The following is a 13,714-nucleotide window of genomic DNA, read 5'->3' on the forward strand; positions in this document are numbered from 1 at the left end:
GCCACCCTCAGTGCTTGCTCCGACATGGAGGGGCGCTGATTCATCAGCAGTGGTGGGGGTCGGAGGGGAGGTGGTGGAGGGGAAAGACAGTGCGTGGTGATCGGCAGGAGGTTTCCTCGCCCATGTTTGACCTGATGCCATGAGTCTTATGCTGGAGGGAAGGATATTGATGACTGAAGGTTGGAGTCGATGTTGAGGACTCCCAGGGCAACCCTCTTCCAGCTGTATCCCACTGTGATGCCACATCCAGCTGATCTGCCTTCACACTGCGTCAGGATATATCGAGGGATGGTGGTGCCTGGGACCTTATCTGGAAGGTATGATCCGTGAGGATGACTATGTCAGGTTGTTGCTTGACCAGTCTGTGAGACAGCTCGCCCAATTTTGACACTAGCCCCCGGATGGTTCTTAATGACTTTTCTGTAGCAGTTTGGTACATCTGAGGGGTTGGCTCGGCCATTTCACAGGGCAGTTAAGAGCCAACCACATCGCTGTGGGTCAGGAGTCACTTGTAGGCCAGACCAGGTAAGGACAGCAGATTTCCTTCCCTGAAGGACATTAGTGACCCAGATGGGTTTTTACAAAAATTGACTATCGTTTCATGGTCACCATTACTGAGACCTTTTTATTTTCAACTCTGGGTTTATTAATTGAATTTAAATTCCACCAGTTGCCATGGCATTGCCTTGAACCCATGTCCCGGGCCCTCTGCCTTGCTAGTCCAGTAACATTATCACTATGCACTGCATCCCCTGGTTGAGTTACTGATCTCGCTGGGCTGGGTGGTGGTTTTATGGGTTGTTGTGGAAGTGGATTATTGGGAGCTGATCCTCTTCACACTGTCCCCTTAATGAGATCGAGGTCTGGGAGTGAGAGACGGATGGACAGACAATCGTGAATAGGGGACTCTGGGAATTTCCCTGTGTCAGTCACACTATTCCCAATTGGACAGGGGGTCATGGGGTCACACTATTCCCAATTGGATGGGAGGTCGTGGGATCACACTATTCCCAATTGGACGGAGGGTCACGGGGTCACATTATTCTCAATTGGACAGGAGGTCATGGGGTCACACTAACCCCACTTGGACAGGGGGTCATGGGGTCACATTATTCTCAAATGGACAGGAGGTCATGGGGTCACACTAACCCCAATTGGACAGGGGGTCATGGGGTCACATTATTCCCAATTGGACAGGGGGTCATGGGGTCACATTATTCCCTATTGGACAGGGGGTCATGGGGTCAAACCTCACTTCAGGCCCTGATCATTATGGGATGTCTTGTCCTCTGGAGCAGACAGACAGGTGACACTCTGCCTACCTGCCCAGGTGAGTGTTAACCATCCAAAGGGACCGTTTGACCTGAAGCAGGGATTTCCCCAGAATTCTGAACACCGTCCCCCTCCCTCAATCAACACTGGAATCAAACAATTCATCGGCCATTGCTTCGGGATCTATCGATACAAAATAGGATGTGTTTGAAAATGACGAATGTAAAAAGATATACAGAAAGTACAGGGAATGTGCAGACAGGTGTAGCTGAAGGGCTAGCACCCAACACGGGTGTGATGGGCTGAATGACCTCCTCCTGTGCTGCAAATTCTGTGTCTCAGAAAACTGTGTCTGTTCTGGTGAACACCCACCACACCTTCAATAGGCACAGGGTCGGTCAGGATACAGAGAGGGCAGCAATCCTCTCATTCTCAGATAGAACTGCATTCCCACACTCCCAGTTTGGACGGCATTCCCACAATTACTGGGATCTTGTTCCTGGGATTTTCCATTATCCGATTACAGAGAGTTTTCCATAAACTCCTTTGATTTCTCAGAGGCCACAGAGAGTGTTTGAAGCACAATTAAACATCACCAATCCTGACCTGGAGATTCCAACTGCAGAAGATTCATTTAATCAGCTCATTGTTTAAAACTGGCTTGTCCAATGTAGCCAGAGGGACAGATGCAGCCTGCAAAGCCCCCGCTATGTGGCCCCCAGAGACACTCCCACGTTGGCTGCTGATAGGCTCATGAGGGAAACAGTATGTGATTGGAGAGACAGCAAACACTGGTGGCAGGAAGTGTGCAGAGGACAAAGTGAGGATTCCAGAGGAGGAGAGACGGAGAGATGGAGAAGAAACTGCACTGGCCCCGGAGCCTAGTGGGGGTGGGCTGAGGGGAGAGAGAAGCTGCTGGGAAAGGGATGAAACGGGTTGTGGGCGTGGGGTGTGTGTGTATGAGAGAATGTGTGAGAGAAATAAAGTGTGTGTACATGTTGGAAAAAGTGTGAGAGAGAGTTTGTGAGATTGTGTGCGTGAGAGAGAATGCGTGTGAGACTGTGTGTGTGTGTGTGTGTGAGAGAGAGAGTGTGTGTGAGAGAGAGTGTGTCTGTGAGAGAGTGTGTGTGAGAGAAAGAGTGTGAGAGAGAGAGTGTGTGTGTGAGAGAGTGTGTGTGAGAGAGAGTGTGTCTGTGAGAGAGTGTGTGTGAGAGAGAATGTGTGTGTGAGGGAGAGTGTGTGAGAGAGAGAGTGTGTGTGTGAGAGAATATGTGTGAGAGAGAGAGTGTGTGTGTGAGAGAATGTGTGTGTGAGGGAGAGAGAGTGTGTGTGTGAGAGAATGTGTGTGTGAGAGAGAGAGTGTGTGAGAGAGAGAGAGTGTGTGTGAGAGAGTGTGTGTGTGAGAGAGTGTGTGTGAGAGAGAGAGAGTGTGTGTGAGAGAGAGAGAGTGTTTGTGAGAGAGAGAGTGTGTGTGAGAGAGAGAGAATGTGTGTGAGAGAGTGCGTGTGTGTGAGAGAGTGCGTGTGTGTGAGAGTGCGTGTGTGTGAGAGAGTGTGTGTGTGTGAGACAGTGTGTGTGAGAGAGAATGTGTGTGTGAGAGAGAGAGTGTGTGTGAGACAGTGTGTGTGAGAGAGAGTGCGTGTGTGTGAGAGAGTGCGTGTGTGTGAGACAGTGTGTGTGAGAAAGAGAGTGTGTGTGAGAGAGTGCATGTGTGTGAGAGAGTGTGTGTGTGAGAGAGAGAGAGTGTGTGTGAGAGAGTGCGTGTGTGTGGAGGGAGAGTGTGTGTGAGAGAGAGAATGTGTGTGTGAGAGAGTGCGTGTGTGTGAGACAGTGTGTGTGAGAGAGAGAGAGTGTGCGAGATAGTGTGCGTGTGCGAGAGAGTGTGCAAGAGAGAGTGTGTTTGTCTGAGAGTGTGCATGTGTGAGAGAGGGTGCGTGTACAAGAGAGAGTGTGTGTGTGAGAGAGTGTGTGTGCGAGAGAGTGTGTGTGTGAGTGGGTGTATGTGTGAGACGGAGTGCGTGAACGAGAGAGTGCGTGAGCGAGAAAGTGTGCGAGAGAGAATGTGTGAAAGAGAGAGTGTGTGAGTGTGTGTGAGAGCGAGTGTGTGTTTGCGAGAGAGTGTGTGAGAGATAGAGTGTGTGCGCGAGAGTGTGTGTATGCAAGAGAATGAGTGTGTGAGAGAGAGACTATGTGTGTGCGAGAGAATGTGTTTGTGTGAGAGAGTTTGTTTGTGCAAGAGGGTGTTTGTGCGAGAGAGTGTATGTGAGAGAAAGAGATTGTGTGAGAGAGAGAATGTGTGTGCGAGAGAGTGTGTTTGTGTGAGAGTGTGTGAGAGAAAGAGTGTGTGAGAGAGAGATTGTGAGTGAGAGAGAGTGTGTGTGCGAGTGAGTGTGTGCAAGAGGGAGTGCATGTACGAGAGTGTGTGTGTGTGCGAGAGTGTATGCGAGAGAATGAGTGTGTGAGAGAGAGAGTGTGTGTGTGCGAGAGAGTGTGTGTGAAAGAGAGTGTGTTTGAGAAAGTATGTGTGTGTGCGCGAGAGAGTGTGTGTGCACGAGAGAGTGTGTGTGTGCGCGAGAGTGTGTATGTGAGAGAATGAGTGTGTGAGAGAGAGAGTGTGTGTGCGCGAGAGAGTGTGTGTGTGCGAGAGAGTATGTGTGCGTGAGAGAGAGTGTGTGAGAGAGAGAGTGTGTGGGTGCGAGAGAGTGTGTGTGAGAGTGTGTGTGTGCGAGAGAGTGTGTGTGTGCGAGAGAGTGTGTGTGTGCGAGAGTGTGAGCGAGAATGAGTGTGTGAGAGAGAAAGTGTGTGTATGAGAGAGTGTGTGTGTGTGAGAGTGTGTGTGTGCGAGAGAGTGTGTGTGTGAGAGAGAGAGTGTGTGTGTGAGAGAGAGAGTGTATGTGCGAGAGAGAGTGTGTGTGTGATAGAGACTGTGTGTGCAAAAGAGAGAGAGTGTGTGTGAGAGAGAGAGTGTGTGCGATAGAGAGTGTGTGCAAAAGAAAGAGAGTGTGTGTGTGAGAGAGAGTGTGTGTGTGGGTAAGTGCGTGTATGTGTGAGAGGGAGTGCGTGTACAAGCGAGTACGAGAGTGAGAGAGTGAATGAATGAGAAAGTGTGCAAGAGAGAGTGTGAGAGAGAGAGTGTTTGAGAGAGAGTGTGTGTGTGAGAGAGTGCATGTCTGTATGAGTGTGTGTATGTGTGAGTGTGTGTGTGTGTGGAGGGGATGTGAGTGAATGTGTGTATGTGTATGGGTGTCTGTGTGTGTGTGTGTGTATGTATATATGATTGTGTGTGCGAGAGAGAGTGTGTGTACGAAAAAGACTGTGTGTGAGAGAGAGTGTGTGTGTGGGTAAGTGCGTGTATGTGTGAGAGGGAGTGCGTGTACAAGCGAGTGCAAGAGTGAGAGAGTGAATGAAGAGAAACTGTGCGAGAGAGAGAGTGTGCGAAAGAGAGAGTGTTTGAGAGAGAGTGTGCGTGTGAGAGATTGTGCGTGTGAGAGAGTGTGCGTGTGAGAAGTGTGCGTGTGAGACAGTGTGCGTGTGAGAGAGTGTGCGTGTGAGAGAGTGTGCGTGAGGGAGAGTGTGTGTGTGTGAGAGTGTGTGTCTGTATGAGTGTGTGTATGTGTGAGTGTGTGTGTGTGTATGGAGGGGATGTGAGTGAATGTGTGTATGTGAATGGGTGTCTGTGTGTGTGTGTGTGTGCATATGAGTGTGTGTATGTGGTCGTGTCAGTGTGTGTGTGTATGAGTGTGTCAGTGTGTGTGTGTGTGTGTGAATAAAAGTGTGTCAGTGTGTGAGTGTGTGTGTGTGTGTGTATGAGTGTGTCAGTGTGTGAGCGTGAGTGTGTGTGTGGGCATGTGTGTGTGTGTGAGTGTGTCAGTGTGTGAGTGTGGGACTATCAGTCTGGCCCACAATGGATTTACGTATGTGTGCTGGAAACTATGTATATTCAAATATCCTCTGAGGCAAAAGGAATATGACCAGGCATTGCAACTTTTCTGAATTAAAAAAAGCAGGACAGACAATTATTCCCTGGTGCATTCACCATGGCGACAATTCGACCAATCATAGTCGAATTGCCAGAGCATCCGAATCCTTACACCATGCATCGGTCCAGACGAGTACAAGATGGAAAGAGTGTCCCATTTTACAGCAACGCTTTGCAAACAGGAGAAAGTGATGCACTGACATAGCAGGAAGGACATTTACCTCGGAGCCAGAAGGTGCTGGGTTCATGTCCCACTCCAGAGATTGGAGCATAAAATAAAGGCTAAAATACTCAACAAAGCAATCAGGGAGTGCTGTACTGTCAGAGGGTCAGTACTGAGGGAGTGCTGTACTGTCAGAGGGTCAGTACTGAGGGAGTGCTGTACTGTCAGAGGGTCAGTACTGAGGGACTGCTGTACTGTCAGAGGGTCAGTACTGAGGGAGTGCTGTACTGTCAGAGGGTCAGTACTGAGGGAGTGCTGCACTGTCAGAGGGTCAGTACTGAGGGAGTGCTGCGCTGTCAGAGGGTCAGTACTGAGGGAGTGCTGCACTGTCAGAGGGTCAGTACTGAGGGAGTGCTGCGCTGTCAGAGGGTCAGTACTGAGGGAGTGCTGTACTGTCAGAGGGTCAGTACTGAGGGAGTGCTGCACTGTCAGAGGGTCAGTACTGAGGGAGTGCTGTACTGTCAGAGGGTCAGTACTGAGGGAGTGCTGTACTGTCAGAGGGTCAGTACTGAGGGAATGCTGCACTGTCGGAGGGTCAGTACTGAGGGAGTGCTGTACTGTCAGAGGGTCAGTACTGAGGGAGTGCTGTACTGTCAGAGGGTCAGTACTGAGGGAGTGCTGCACTGTCATTGGAACAGTGCTGAGGGAGTACAGCACTTCCGGGTGTCAGTTCTGAGGGAGTGCCGCACTCTCGGAGGGTCATTACTAGAGGAGTACAGCACTGTTGTAGGGTCAGTGCTGAGGGAGTGCTGCACTGTTAGAGAGTCAGTACTGAGGGAATGCTGCACTGTCGGAGGGTCAGTACTGAGGGAGTGCTGCACTGTCAGAGGGTCAGTACTGATGGAGTGCTGCACTGTCAGAGGGTCAGTACTGATGGAGTGCAGCACTGTCAGACGGTCAGTACTGAGAGAGTGCTGCACTTGTCAGAGGATCAGTACTGAGTGAGTGCTGCACTGTCAGAGGGTCAGTACTGATGGAGTGTTGCACTGTCAGAGGGTCAGTACTGAGGGAGTGCTGCACTGTCAGAGGGTCAGTACTGATGGAGTGTTGCACTGTCAGAGGGTCAGTACTGAGGGAGTGCTGCACTGTCAGAGGGTCAGTACTGAGTGAGTGCTGCACTGTCAGAGGGTCAGTACTGATGGATTGCTGCACTGTCAGAAGGTCAGTTCTGAGGGAGTGCTGCACTGTCAGAGGGTCAGTACTGAGGGATTGCTGCACTGTCAGAAGGTCAGTTCTGAGGGAGTGCTGTAGTCTCGGAGGGTCATTACTGGAAGAGTGCAGCACTGTCAGAGGGTCAATGCTGTTGGTATTGTTGCCCTTAAGGTGTGTTGTTAAACTGAGGCCCTGCTTGCCCTCACCAGTGGATGTACAGAGATCTCATGTCCCTTCTTTGAAAAACAGCGAAATTCATTTTGACCTCATGGGCCAATATTTAACTCTCAGCCAAAATCACTGAAACATTAAACTAAAAGCAAAATACTGCAGATACTAAAAGTCTGAAACAAAAACAAAAATAGCTGGAAAAACTCAGCAGGTCTGACAGCATCTGCGGAGAGGGACACAGTTAACGTTTCGAGTCCGTATGACTCTTCATCAGAACTAAAGAAATATAGAAATGAGGTGAAATATAAGCTGGTAGAGGGGGGCGGTGGGACAGGTAGAGCTGGGTAGAGGGCCAGTGATAGCTGGAGATAACCAAAAGATGTCACAGACAAAAGGACAAAGAGGTGTTGACAGTGGTGATATTATCTAAGGAATGTGCTAATGTTGACATTAAGGGTAGAAAGCAGGACAAGCAAGGTACAGATAGCCCTAGTGTAGGGGGTGATGGAAGAGTGGACAAGGGTGTCCTGGAGGGAACGATCCCTACGGACTGCTGCCAGAGGGGGTGAAGGGAAGATGTGTTTGGTGGTGGCATCATGCTGGAGTTGGCGGAAATGGCGGAGGATGATCCTTTGAATGCAGAGGCTGATAGGGTGATAAGTGAGGACAAGGGGGACCCTATCATGTTTCTGGGAGGGAGGAGAAGGCGTGAGGGTGGATGCGCGGGAGATGGGCCGGACACAGTTGAGGGCCCTGTCAACGACCATGGGTGGAAAACTTTGGTTAAGGAAGAAGGAGGATATGTCAGAGGAACTATTTTTGAAGGTAGCATCATCAGAACAGATGTGACGGAGGTGAAGGAACTGAGAGAATGGGATGGAGTCCTTACAGGACTTCAATTTTCCACCCCTCCATCATTTTCACATGGTCCATCTCTGACACTTTCCTTCCCTTCCTTGACCTCTCTGTCTCAATCTCTGGTGATAGAAAGTCCACCAATATCCATTACAAACCCACCGACTCCCACAGCTACCTCGACTACAGCTCCTCACACCCAGCTTCCTGTAAGGACTCCATCCCATTCTCTCAGTTCCTTCGTCTCCATCGCATCTGTTCTGATGATGCTACCTTCAAAAACAGTTTCTCTGACATGTCCTCCTTCTTCCTTAACCGAGGTTTTCCACCCACGGTCGTTGACAGGGCCCTCAACCGTGTCCGGCCCATCTCCCGCGCATCCGCCCTCACGCCTTCTCCTCCCTCCCAGAAACATGTTAGGGTCCCCCTTGTCCTCACTTATCACCCCACCAGCCTCCGCATTCAAAGGATCATCCTCCGCCATTTCCGCCAACTCCAGCATGATGCCACCACCAAACACATCTTCCCTTCACCCCCCCCACCCCGGCGGCATTCCGTAGGGATCGTTCCCTCCGGGACACCCTGGTCCACTCCTCCATCACCCCCTACTCCTCAACCCCCTCCCACAGCACCTTCCCATGCAATCGCAGAAGGTGCAACACCTGCCCCTTCACTTCCCCCCTCCTCACTGTCCAAGGGCCCAAACACTCCTTTCAAGTGAAGCGACATTTCACTTGCATTTCCCCAACTTAGTCTACTGCATTCGTTGCTCCCAATGCGGTTTCCTCTACATTGGAGAGACCAAACGCAGACTGGGTGACCGCTTTGCGGAACATCTTCGGTCTGTCCGCACGCATGACCCAAACCTCCCTGTCGCTTGCCATTTTAACACTCCATCCTGCTCTCTTGCCCACATGTCTGTCCTTGGCTTGCTGCATTGTTCCAGTGAAGCTCAACGCAAACTGGAGGAACAGCACCTCATCTTCCAACTAGGCACTTTACAGCCTTCCGGACTGAATATTGAGTTCAACAACTTCAGATCATGAGCTCTCTCCTCCATCCCCACCCCCTTTCCGATCCCCCTTTATTTTAATAATTTGTAACTTTTTTAAACATATTTTTCTTTTCTCACCTATTTCTATTATTTTAAAATTTATTTCCATCGATTGTTTTATCTCCACCTTATCACCTAATTCGATCCCTTCCCTCTACCCCACCCCCACTAGGTCCATCTGTACCTTGCTCATTCTGCTTTCTACCCTTAATGTCACCTAATAGTGTAGAAAGCAGGATGAGCAGGTGACATTCCATAGATAATCCCTTAGCACATTCCTTAGCTAACATCACCACCGTCAACACCCGTTTGTCCTTTTGTCTGTGACATCTTTGGCAATCTCTCCTTTGCCTCCACCTATCGCTGGCCCTCTATCCAGCTCTACCTGTCCCAACCCCCTCAACCAGCTAATATTTCACCTCATTTCTATTTCTCTTTAGTTCTGATGAAGAGTCATACGGACTCGAAACATTAACTGTGTTCCTCTCTGCAGATGCTGTCAGACCTGCTGAGTTTTTCCAGCTATTTTTGTTTTTGTATCACTGAAACATTATCTGGTCCCTATCACATTGCTGTTTGTGGGATCTTGCCTTGCACTGACTGGCTGCTTTATTTCCTATATTACATCATTGACTACTCTTCAAAAATACTCCATTGACTGTGAAGAGCATTGGGATGTCCTGTGGATGTGAAAGGCACTACATAAAGTCAATCTGTTCTGCATACATTATTTTGAACCCTTCGATATCTGGGGAACTGCAGACATCCCAGCCCAGATTCTGACCCAGCACATCCACTTAGAATTTAATATGCTCTCTCCGTCTGTGTGAGAATCACCAGACAGAATAATTGGAGGTGGGGGCAAGTGATGAGCTGAGAGCTGGAAAGCGAGGACTCAGTGAGTCTCTGAGCAGTGAGTGTGTGAAGCTGATCCAAGGCCCAATAGGACCAGACCTCAGCCTTGTCACTCCCTCAGCCATTTGCTGCCTGACTTGAGGAATTTGAGCTCCTATTTCAGAGAGATTGTCTGCAGCCTCTCTCACTGACAATAGCCCAGTGTCTGGAGGCTCCAGAGCTTTTAGGGACATCAGTAAATTGTGAAACTGGTGATGGAAATCCCAGTCAGGAAACATCCAACATAATCCAGGAAGTTCCTGGGTCATCATTCCAGCAAACGCAGCTGTAAATCTCCCTGATCTATGGGACACAATGATATATCCTGCAGGGCTGTCTGAGGGAGATTTCATTGAATAAAGACTGGGCAGAACAGCTTCACTCCAGGAGAGCTGTTCCCTTCATCCAGCTCCTCATTCCCTGTGACACAGGCCAACTCCAGTTCGACAACCTACCCTCTCTCGGAATGAAAGAGGGCTCAGGGCTGGGGGGAGCAGGGGGATTTAGGGGAAAGGGTTATAGGTCATTGAAGGCAGCACCTTTGGGGTATTAAAGTTAGAGTTAGGCTGATCGGGGTGATGACAGAAAACATTTCTTCACACAAAGGAGAGAGGTAATCTGGAACTCACTCCCTGAAAGGACTGTGGATTCTGGGGTTTAATTGAGGCTTTCAAGACTGAGATTGATAGGTTGTTATTGGGTTCGGGTATCGAGGAATATGGAATAGAAACAGGTCAATGGAATGAAGCTGCAGGTCAACTACAATCCGAATGAAAGTTGGAATTGATGTGAGGGGCTGAATGACCTCCCCCTGTTCCCATGTAATAGACTTAAGGGGCTGAATGGCCTTCTCCTGTTCCTCTGTAACCTGCTCGAGGGGCTGAATGGCCTCCAGTTATTCCTCCACTGATTCTGTTTATCAGACGGACGGAGAGAGCAGATTGAATTCTAAGTGGATGTGCTGGGTCAGAACCTGAGCTGCGATGTCTGCAGTTCCCCAGACAGTGAAGGGTTCAAAATAATGTCTACAGAACAGATTGCATTTATATAGTGCCTCTCACATTCAGCTCTGTCCGATTCCTCGCTAAGATGGCAGGTGTCGGGTGTAAAACAGGAAACGAATCAAACTTCAAAGCTGAGTGTGGAATTTCACATGGTGCAGATTTGAGAATTGAACGGTCACAGTCCATTCCCATGGTATTCAGGAGAGAGTCCCCGACAATGAATGAACACCACACCAGGAACTGTCCTTCCCCCAATCCATCACTGGCACTGCTATCACCCAGGATACATCGGACAGACAGGCGGGAGACATTAGGATCTGACCATCCTTTCAAGGTGTCAGTGAGGAGACTCACAAGAAGGGAGTGTGTGGAGGTCAGACAGTGAGTGTGAGATTTCCCAGGGGGAGGAGAGAGACAGACACAATCGCTGAACAGAAGCAGCGGCAGTGAAAGGAGAGACAGGCTGACTGAGTGTTACGGAGCAGGGTTTAATTTGCTGCCTCCCTGACACTGTGCTGGGGTGAAGTGGAATTGATGACTTTCTCCTGTATCAGTCTCTGTCCCATCGACACACGGGAAATGAGGATTTAGATTGGATTGGGTCCCAGTTTCCAGGTATTGGTGACACTGGGCGCTCCGAGAAACATCATTATCCCGCTGACTAAACACATCTGGAACATCTGGGCAGGGAGGTCAGTGACACGAGGTGTTGGCAGCATTTTTAAATAAAACTACTTTGGAATTCTCCCCCGCAGGGAGCAGAGGAGGCTGGGGGAATGAATATGTTCAAAGCTGAGTTAGACAGGTTATTGATCGACAAGAGCAGCCGGATCAGTCCTATGCCAGTGGGATGCCAGGTACATTGGCCATGCATCCCAATGATTGGCTGATTGAATCAAACATCATATTTCTTTGGTGGTTCATAATAGGCAGAGTACAGACCATATACAACCAGTCCACATTTAAAAAACACAAAGCAAAACACCTACTGCTAAATGGGATTCCACGATTGGGTAGCACTTTCTGAACAATCCTGAGTGCGCTAATCGCTACACTAACAACCAATTTAAGATAATCAGTCCAGCTTATAACATGGCTCATTTACATACATACAATTATACACAGGGACCCTTTCTCTGGAAACAGGTATATGTTCAAGTCTGGCACCTTGGGGAGTCTTTTATTCCCTGTTGCTTCCTTCATGACAATATCTTGGCCAATCAGAGTTGACTTGCCAACCAATCAGCACTTTTTCTTCTGTAGTGTAAATTGTTGTGATAGTTTGAAATTTGACCTCCTTGCATTTGTCCTGATGAGTGGAAGAGGAAAGGTTTCGACAACATGTCTCTCTTTTCAGCAATATTCAAATTCTGTGTTACCAAATGGAAGGTTAGTCTTCCTGACAATCTGTCTCCTTAAATCCCAAGGATTAATTCACCTTTATCAGTGATTCTTTTCACTGAGACTTTGCTGCCAGTTGGTGATTGGTCGTGAATGGTTAATAAATCCAATTTGACACAAAGCACCATCAGAAATCAGCAGGCTCCTTTTCTTAGAGGAATCTTGCAGAACAGGAGACCATTCAGCCCATCATGTCAGTGTTGGCTCGTTTATTTGGTCATTGTCTCAATGCTGTGTGTGGGAGCTTGCTGTGCACAAATTGGCTGCTGTGTTTCCTACATTACGAAAGCGATTACACTTCACAAGTACTTCATTGGCTGCAGAGCGTTTCGGGACAACCTGAGGTGGTGAAAGGCGCTACAAAAATGCAAGACTTTCACTTTACTGTCCAACATTCCCATCGGGTGTAACGGGGAGGGTGTGATGATGCTGTCTGACTGGGACAGTCCCATCATCAGATTCTCCAAATTCACAGGAGAGAGAGAGAGAGAGGGATTGAGATAGAGAGAGAGAGAGAGACAGAGAAGAAAGAGAGAGTGAGAGAGAAAGACAGAGAGAGAGCCTGTAAGAGAGTGTGAGAGAGAGAGAAGCAGAGAGAGAGAGAAGAAAGAGAGACAGAGACAGAACGGGAGAGTGAGAGAGAAAGACAGAGAGAGAGACTGCAAGAGAGTGAGAGAGTGTGAAAGAGAGAGGGAGAGAGACGCAGAGAGATAGAAATACAGAGAAAAATTCAGAGGGAGGATATGCACAGAGAGAGAGAGAGAGAGAGACCGTGAGACAAGCAGAGATACAGGCAGTTAGGGAGAAGCAGGGAGACTTACCCTCACTGATCCATAGACTTTCGTTGTGAAACAGTTTGACCTCCCTCTGCTGCTTCCCAGCCGCTCTGTTGGGATCCTGAGTTCTCCTCGTTTCCCCTCGAAGGATCTTTCAGTTATGGAGAGGGAGTGAGAGAGGGGACAGGGATGAGCTGCTGGACTGTTCCCCACCCCAGGACCCTCCGCTGACGGAAAGTCAGGATAGCTTTGTGTTAGGAGCTGCTCAGAGCTGAGGGTGACTGTGACACAAGTCTGTCTCTCCACAGTCACTGGCTCCCTCTCCCTCTCATTCCCAGGCTTCACCACATCACCTTGATCCTGGTTTAATCTTTTCTTGAGCATCAATGAATAATTCAAGCTGTGTGTGAGAGGCTGACTGGGTGTGTGAGGAGTGGGAGGAGGTTCTTGTTGTAACGTACTGTCGCTCTCTGTTCCTCATCTCAAACCTTTTCTTTCCTTCTGCTCGAGCTGCTGTTTATTAAAGGCTCCGTGCTGATTGGTTAGTGAGTGGATGACATGTGGGGACAGATTGGTTTTCTTGCATTTACATCGAACTGACTGAGTCACAGTGAAAGCAAAGCAACCAGCTGCATTTATGTAGCACCTTTAACATAGATACACATCTCAAGAAGCTTCACAGGAATGTAAACCAGACAAAACTCTGGCACTGAGTTGTGCAAGAGGATATTAGGACTGAAAGTTTTGAGTGAGAGGGAGGTTTTAAGGAGTGTTTGAAAGGAGGAGAGAGAGAGATAGAGAGGGATGGGTGTTTCTGGAGGGAATTCCAGAGGTTAGGACCCAGACAGCTGAAGGCACGGCCGCCGTTGGTGGAGCGATGAAACTCAGGAATGCACAAGAGGGAATGCAGAACTCTCAGGAATTTGTGGGTTT

General features: G+C 49.0%; 1 protein-coding gene across 3 annotated transcripts in view; it reads right to left on the reverse strand.

Annotated features, from left to right (window-relative positions):
• Window positions 1-13,263, reverse strand: part of LOC121288812 (netrin-G1-like) — a 188,057-nt gene extending 174,794 nt beyond the window's left edge. For all 3 annotated transcript variants that reach the window (XM_041207553.1, XM_041207555.1, XM_041207552.1), the window contains exon 1: window positions 12,827-13,263. The gene's annotated coding sequence lies outside the window, so the exon portion shown is untranslated. The remainder of the gene's footprint in view (window positions 1-12,826) is intronic.
• Between the last annotated feature and the right edge of the window lie 451 nt (window positions 13,264-13,714).

The sequence above is a fragment of the Carcharodon carcharias genome, chromosome 16 (genome assembly GCF_017639515.1).
Source record: "Carcharodon carcharias isolate sCarCar2 chromosome 16, sCarCar2.pri, whole genome shotgun sequence".
Taxonomy (NCBI): Eukaryota; Metazoa; Chordata; class Chondrichthyes; order Lamniformes; family Lamnidae; genus Carcharodon; species Carcharodon carcharias.